Below are 6,115 nucleotides of genomic sequence, written 5' to 3'. Positions count from 1 at the left end.
AACAGTGTTTCAAGGAGGAGAAGGTGATCCATTGGGTCAGTTACTGCCAATAAGTAATAGAAAGACTGAGAATTTGCCTTTGGGTAATTCCAGTAGTTGTGGGTGGAATTAAGTGAGATGCTAGGTACAACAAAATCAGCACAATTCTTTTCAAAACACGAAGGCCATTTTTCATATAAGTGAGGAAATAATTTTAAAATTTATATGGAAACACAAAAGACGCCAGATAACTAAAACAATCTTGAGAAAGAAGAATGGAACTGGAGGAGTTATGCAAATCAGTTATATGTTTTGTTTCTATCCTCCATCAGCCTCATCTCTAGATTGGAACCAAGCTTGGGTACGTTGGCCACTACTATGATTTATCACTAGCTGATTACCTGCTCAATTGTTCCCTTAGTGAAATAAAGTGAGAAAAATCAAATTGACCTTCCATTCAGTGGAAGGTATTCCAAACGACAGTTCCCTTCACATGCAAGAGACTTCAGGCAGCTCAGCTGATCACCTGGTATGATCAGCACAGCTGCCTAGCTGGTACAACAGCATTATCCAAGGACACATCCACCTACAATCATTTAGTGCTTCTCTGTGGCCATGTACACACACATATTACTTGGGAGCCCAAGGCAGCCACAATAAATCAAAATCCCTAACATCAGGCGCATGTTTATCCTTCTGTGTTAAGTTATTGTGAGATACTATGATTGTTGTTATTCAAATAAAGGGAGGTTACATTTATTTTCTTGGGTACAGAAAGGCAGGAATGGACATTTAAATCTCATTAACAAAAGTACTAAAAAAGAGTGAAGCCACACTGGTGGTGGAGATGGGAGTGGGGATGGAGGCTTTGAAGTCAGCATCTTATCCAAATATGGCTTGCCCAGAGACTGACTCAGTTCGTAGGAAAACAGTACGAATGTTCAGTCCTCAGACACAGGGAGGTTTATATTTCTGAGTCCATAAAGCCACTTTAAGTCTAAGATTTGGCCTTGGTGTTTCAATTTCAAAGTGACTACACTTATGACTTGAAATCTGTAGGGGCATAAGGTGTGTCTTTTATCTCAATTGCTAAGAAATCTGTATGCAGGTCAGGAAACAAAAGTTAGAACTGGACATGGAACAATAGACTGGTTCCAAATAGGAAAAGGAGTATGTCAAGGCTGTATATTGTCACCCTGCTTATTTAACTTATATGCAGAGTACATCACGAGAAAAGCTGGGCTGGATGAAGGACAAGCTGGAATCAAGATTGCCAGGAGAAATATCAATAATCTCAGATAAGCAGATGACACCACCCTTATGGCAGAAAGCTAAGAAGAACTAAAGAGCCTCTTGATGAAACTGAAAGAGGAGAGTGAAAAAGTTGGCTTAAAACTCAACATTCAGAAAACTAAGATCATGGCATCCGGTCCCATCACTTCATGGCAAATAGATGGAGAAACAGTGGAAACAGTGGCAGACTTTATTTTGGGGGGCTCCAAAATCACTGCAGGTGGTGACTGTAGCCATGAAATTAAAAGACGCTTACTCCTTGGAAGGAAAGTTATGACCAACCTAGACAGCATATTAAAAAGCAGAGACATTACTTTGCCAACAAATGTCCATCTAGTCAAAGCTATGGTAGTGATGTATGGATGTGAGAGTTGGACTATAAAGAAAGCTGAACACCAAAGAACTGGTGCTTTCGAACTGTGGTGTTGGAGAAGACTCTTGAGAGTCCCTTGGACTGCAAGGAGATCCAACCAGTCCATCCTAAAGGAATTCAGTATTGGAAGGACTGATGCTGAAGCTGAAACTCCAATACTTCGGCCACCTGATGAGGAGAGCTGACTCATTGGAAAAGACCCTGATTCTGGGGAAGATTGAAGGCAGGAGGAGAAGGGGATGACAGAGGATGAGATGGTTGGATGGCATCACCAACTCGATGTACATGAGTTTGAGTGAACTCCGGGAGTTGGTGATGGACAGGGAAGCCTGGCGTGCTGCAATCTATGGGGACACAACTGAGCAACTGAACTGAACTGAATCTGATGCTCCCTCAAGCCTCTCTCAGCAATCTTGTATGACTGTAGGAAGAGGAAAAGAACTGATAATATTGTTTCAACTAATCCTTATTTCCCAGAAAGCTCCCTGGATTTTACTTTGCAGCACTGAGAATTAGAAGGACTCTGAGGCCTTCTTTTATTTCTGAAAGGGAAACTTTGTGGTATGCTCATCATGGGTAACCAGCCTGCAAATATGTTAGCTTTCCTTCTCATCAGCACATAATCTCAGCTGGGAATGCAGACTTTCCAAGAGGGAGGAGCCAAATGTCAGCACAGAGCATTCACCCAGGTTGGCTAAAGATGGGCCTATATAGTTCCTTGATACCTATATCAAAACTCCTCTGGATAAAGCAACATGGGAACACGCTTATAGAGGAAAGCAAATTTTTTAAGTGGCTGGGTTTATTTATTAGAAATTAATATGCCTCTATGGGGACTAGCTTTGTGACAAGTTGTGTCATTTGTAGGACAGGTTGGGGGTCCATGTACCACAGCTATTCATTTTCTCAGGTGTTGTATATTCCCCATGAGATAGTCTTTATCCACCATTAGTCTCATCCCTAATGGCCTATATTAATTTATAACTGAGGGGTATTGCAAAAATGCACCATGTTTCAAAGAAGCAAGGCAAGCCCTTGCAACTCTTAAAGTCATAGTAAATTAAGCTGCAAAGAATGCCAATATTTATCTTCCATCATTTTTATAGTTACTGCTACAATTTTTCTTATGCTACCTTAATTAATATATGTCTTTGGGGGTTTAACTTCTGTTGGGAAAAAAAGCAGATTAAAAAAAATAGCTTTATTTTATTTCTGTGAATAAATAATAGGGGCTTTGGGTTGACCAGATGGTAGAAAGAGGTAGGGCACTCTGGCTTGGAAGTTTCATTCTGTTTCTACGTTATACTAGCCAGGTGATTTGGGTGTTACTTCCCCACCTCTGGGCCTTGGTTCTGGAAAAAAAGAAGTTGGATTGGTGGTTCTTTGACCAGCCCGTCCTGTTGATAACTAAGCAGTCAAGCCAATGGCGGCCATGGCCATCATCAAACTCACTCAAATAGTTAAAATATGAGTTCATTTTTAATGACTGAATTGAGTAAGCCACTCAGTATCCAGATAGATCGGTCCACAGCTGGTTGTTATGACAACCAGAAACAATGCCGCAAAAGCCAAGGACTCAGTGGAGATAAATGGTCATGACCAGTGGCCCCTCTGCTATGGGAGCTTTAAAAGGGCCAAGTTGGCCCTGTGGATTGTTCTTTCCAGCCCAGGGCCAACACTGGGCCCATTAGTCTTTCTATCTGATATGAGATTTTGTATTTACTCATTCTACAACAGCTTTGTATTTAATCTACAAAGCAACCCTGAAAAATCCCTTGGTGGAGCGAACCATAGCCTGCTCTTTGAGCTAATTATTTTTCATTGTTTATGAAAAAATATGCATATGCCTAGTAAATTCTTGTCTATGTACATCTTTATCTTCATTAATTTTATGCAACATAGCTCAAGCAATAACTCAATCTGTCTGGTTACAAAGGACGTACAATGCCCTTTTAAGGTTTTATAATCACAAAAGATTTCCCCCTGTTTAGTTCCTCTTGAAAAGGCATACTTTTTTCCAGGTCAAGGAGAAATAACACAGCAATCCTTCCAGCCAGGCTCTCCTTCAACAGGCCACACTCCACCAAGCAGGACGTTGGCCGTCACCACTTACAGTAAATCACTAGACAGTGGAGCCATCTTTGCCAGTCAGAAATATTTCCCCACACACTGATTCTGTTTGATTGGTCTTGGGTTTATGCAGTTCCTGGCACAGGGAGGGCCTTTTCCTCCTCTGCCAGGTTTCTTTCAGCCTTGCTACAGCCTTGTTTCAACTCTGGCTTAGAATCCAACCCACAAAACTACCTTTCCAATTGCTCCTTTTGGCCCAAAGAATGTCATCCAGTTTCCAGTGAAGGCTTCAGTCAAAGGCCTTGTTGTTCTGGAAGCTGGTACCCCAGCAGGATGGGCTGTTGCCAACCACGTCTCCCACACCCACCCCAGCCCTGGGGACTATTGGGGGACTTTGAGTTCCCACAGCTTCATAAGCAGGCACTGAAGGTCTAGGATGCCATCAGACAAGGTTGCAGGGCATAATTATGGGGTTTTGAAACTCATGACTTATAAAGACCCTGGTCAAGCTGACTCGGAAAATAAAAAAGAAAATGTTTTCAAGCAATAACAGATAATAATAATAATATGGATTATGACTCAAATGAACACAAACTAATTGGGAATTTCAGGGCCACTTATTCAGGAAGCCTCCCATTCATCTTCCCAGACTCTATCCCTCCCTGTTGTCCACACACAATGTTCCCTTTTTCAGGAAGTAATTTCTGTTAAAAAGCTTTTATTGCCCAGTTTATGGGAATCTCTTACTTGGATTTACAATACTTCTCAGATTCCATACACAGAAGTCATGGGATCTTGATTTTTGAGGAGGGAGTAGCTGCTGGAACCGAGAAAGACATAATGCTGGAAATGCCATGTGGTCAGTGGTGGCTCAACCTCATATGAATTACATCACCTCTCTCCATCCATGCCCCTCTCATTGCCATTCCCACTTATTTGATAATGGGATTGGAGACATCAGGCCAAATTATGTATTAAGCACATTCTGAATGCAGAACAAAGTCCAAGGCAAAAAGAATGGGGAGAAGGGAATCAAAACTTACAGTTCAGGCCTTCAGCCTAATAAATGATCTTCATGCTGCTAGTTTCTCCTGCATTCTCTAATCCAGTGGTTCTCAAATTTTTGGGGCATCAGATTTACCTGGGGGGAGATGATTATTAAAGCACAGGTTTTGGGTCCTCACACTCAGATTGTCTGATTCAGCAGGTCTGAGGTGGAGGCAAGAATTTGCATTATTAAAAGTTTCCAGGTGATTCTTATATTCATGGTCCAAGGATTATACTTTGAGGAGCAGTGCTCTAATCCATTCTTCTCCCTGTTTCCAGAATGATCCTCTAGCATAGGAGTCTAATCAAGTACTCACCATTCAGTCACCATGGAGTAAAGTCTCACCTCAACATGACATTGACGACCTCCCCAACATGGTCCTGGTGTTTCCCTGGTGGCTCAGACAGTAAAGAATCTGCCTGTAGTATGGGAGATTCAGGTTTGATTCCTGGGTCAGGAAGATTCCCCTGGAGAAATGAATGGCAACCCACTCCAGTATTCTTGCCTGGAGAATTCCATGGGCAGAGGAACCTGGCAGGCCTCAGTCCATGGGGTTGCAAAGAGTTGGACACAAATGAGCGACTAACACTCTCACTTTCAACATGGTCCCAGCTGATATGTGCAGTCACAACCTCACACATACCATGTTTTAGCTTTTAGCTTGGGTTCAGAAGCAAACCTAGAGATAAGGATTTGAAGGGTAATGCCAGGAAGCAATAGTATAGGAGACATTAATTAAGATGAGAAAAAATGAAACTAATATAGAGTTAGTTAAAAATAAGATTACTGCTATAGATAACTGGTGCCCAGTCTCACTGGGAGCCTCTGGAGGACAGCATAGAGAACACCTCAGAGTTATCCTGCCCAAGAGCTGAAGAACCTGGGGAATTATCCACCAATTTCTGCCAGTCTTTGGTTAAGAGCTACCTCTAGGCCCATTAATTGCCCATCACTTCCAGTGTGCCCACATTAACTAACCATCACTTCCAGTGTGCCCCTGTACAAGTCTAGCTCGCTGTGGAGGCCAGAGAAGGAACTCAGGCAGAGCCCTAGGCACTTGAAGTAAGAAGCCATCAGGTCAAAGTACATACAAATGTTGAGTTCTGACGGGTCTTTGATGAGCCACTATCAGCATCTACTCTACAAGTTCTCTTCATATCCAGCTCTTTCACACCTCTCCTGTGCAGAAACATCCACGCCTGCCTTCTCCTGCTCTGGCTCTCTGAGAGACAGAGTTTTGGATGGGGCTGAACTGATTTTTTAGGGCTTCGGTGGGAAGCTGGCTACATGATCCTCGGCTCAGTGCACTCAAGTCTGTGTGACCAGATGACGTTAAAGAGCCCAGGGAAAGT

The sequence above is a fragment of the Cervus canadensis genome, chromosome X (assembly GCF_019320065.1).
Source record: "Cervus canadensis isolate Bull #8, Minnesota chromosome X, ASM1932006v1, whole genome shotgun sequence".
NCBI lineage: Eukaryota > Metazoa > Chordata > Mammalia > Artiodactyla > Cervidae > Cervus > Cervus canadensis.
This window is presented reverse-complemented; position numbering follows the sequence as displayed.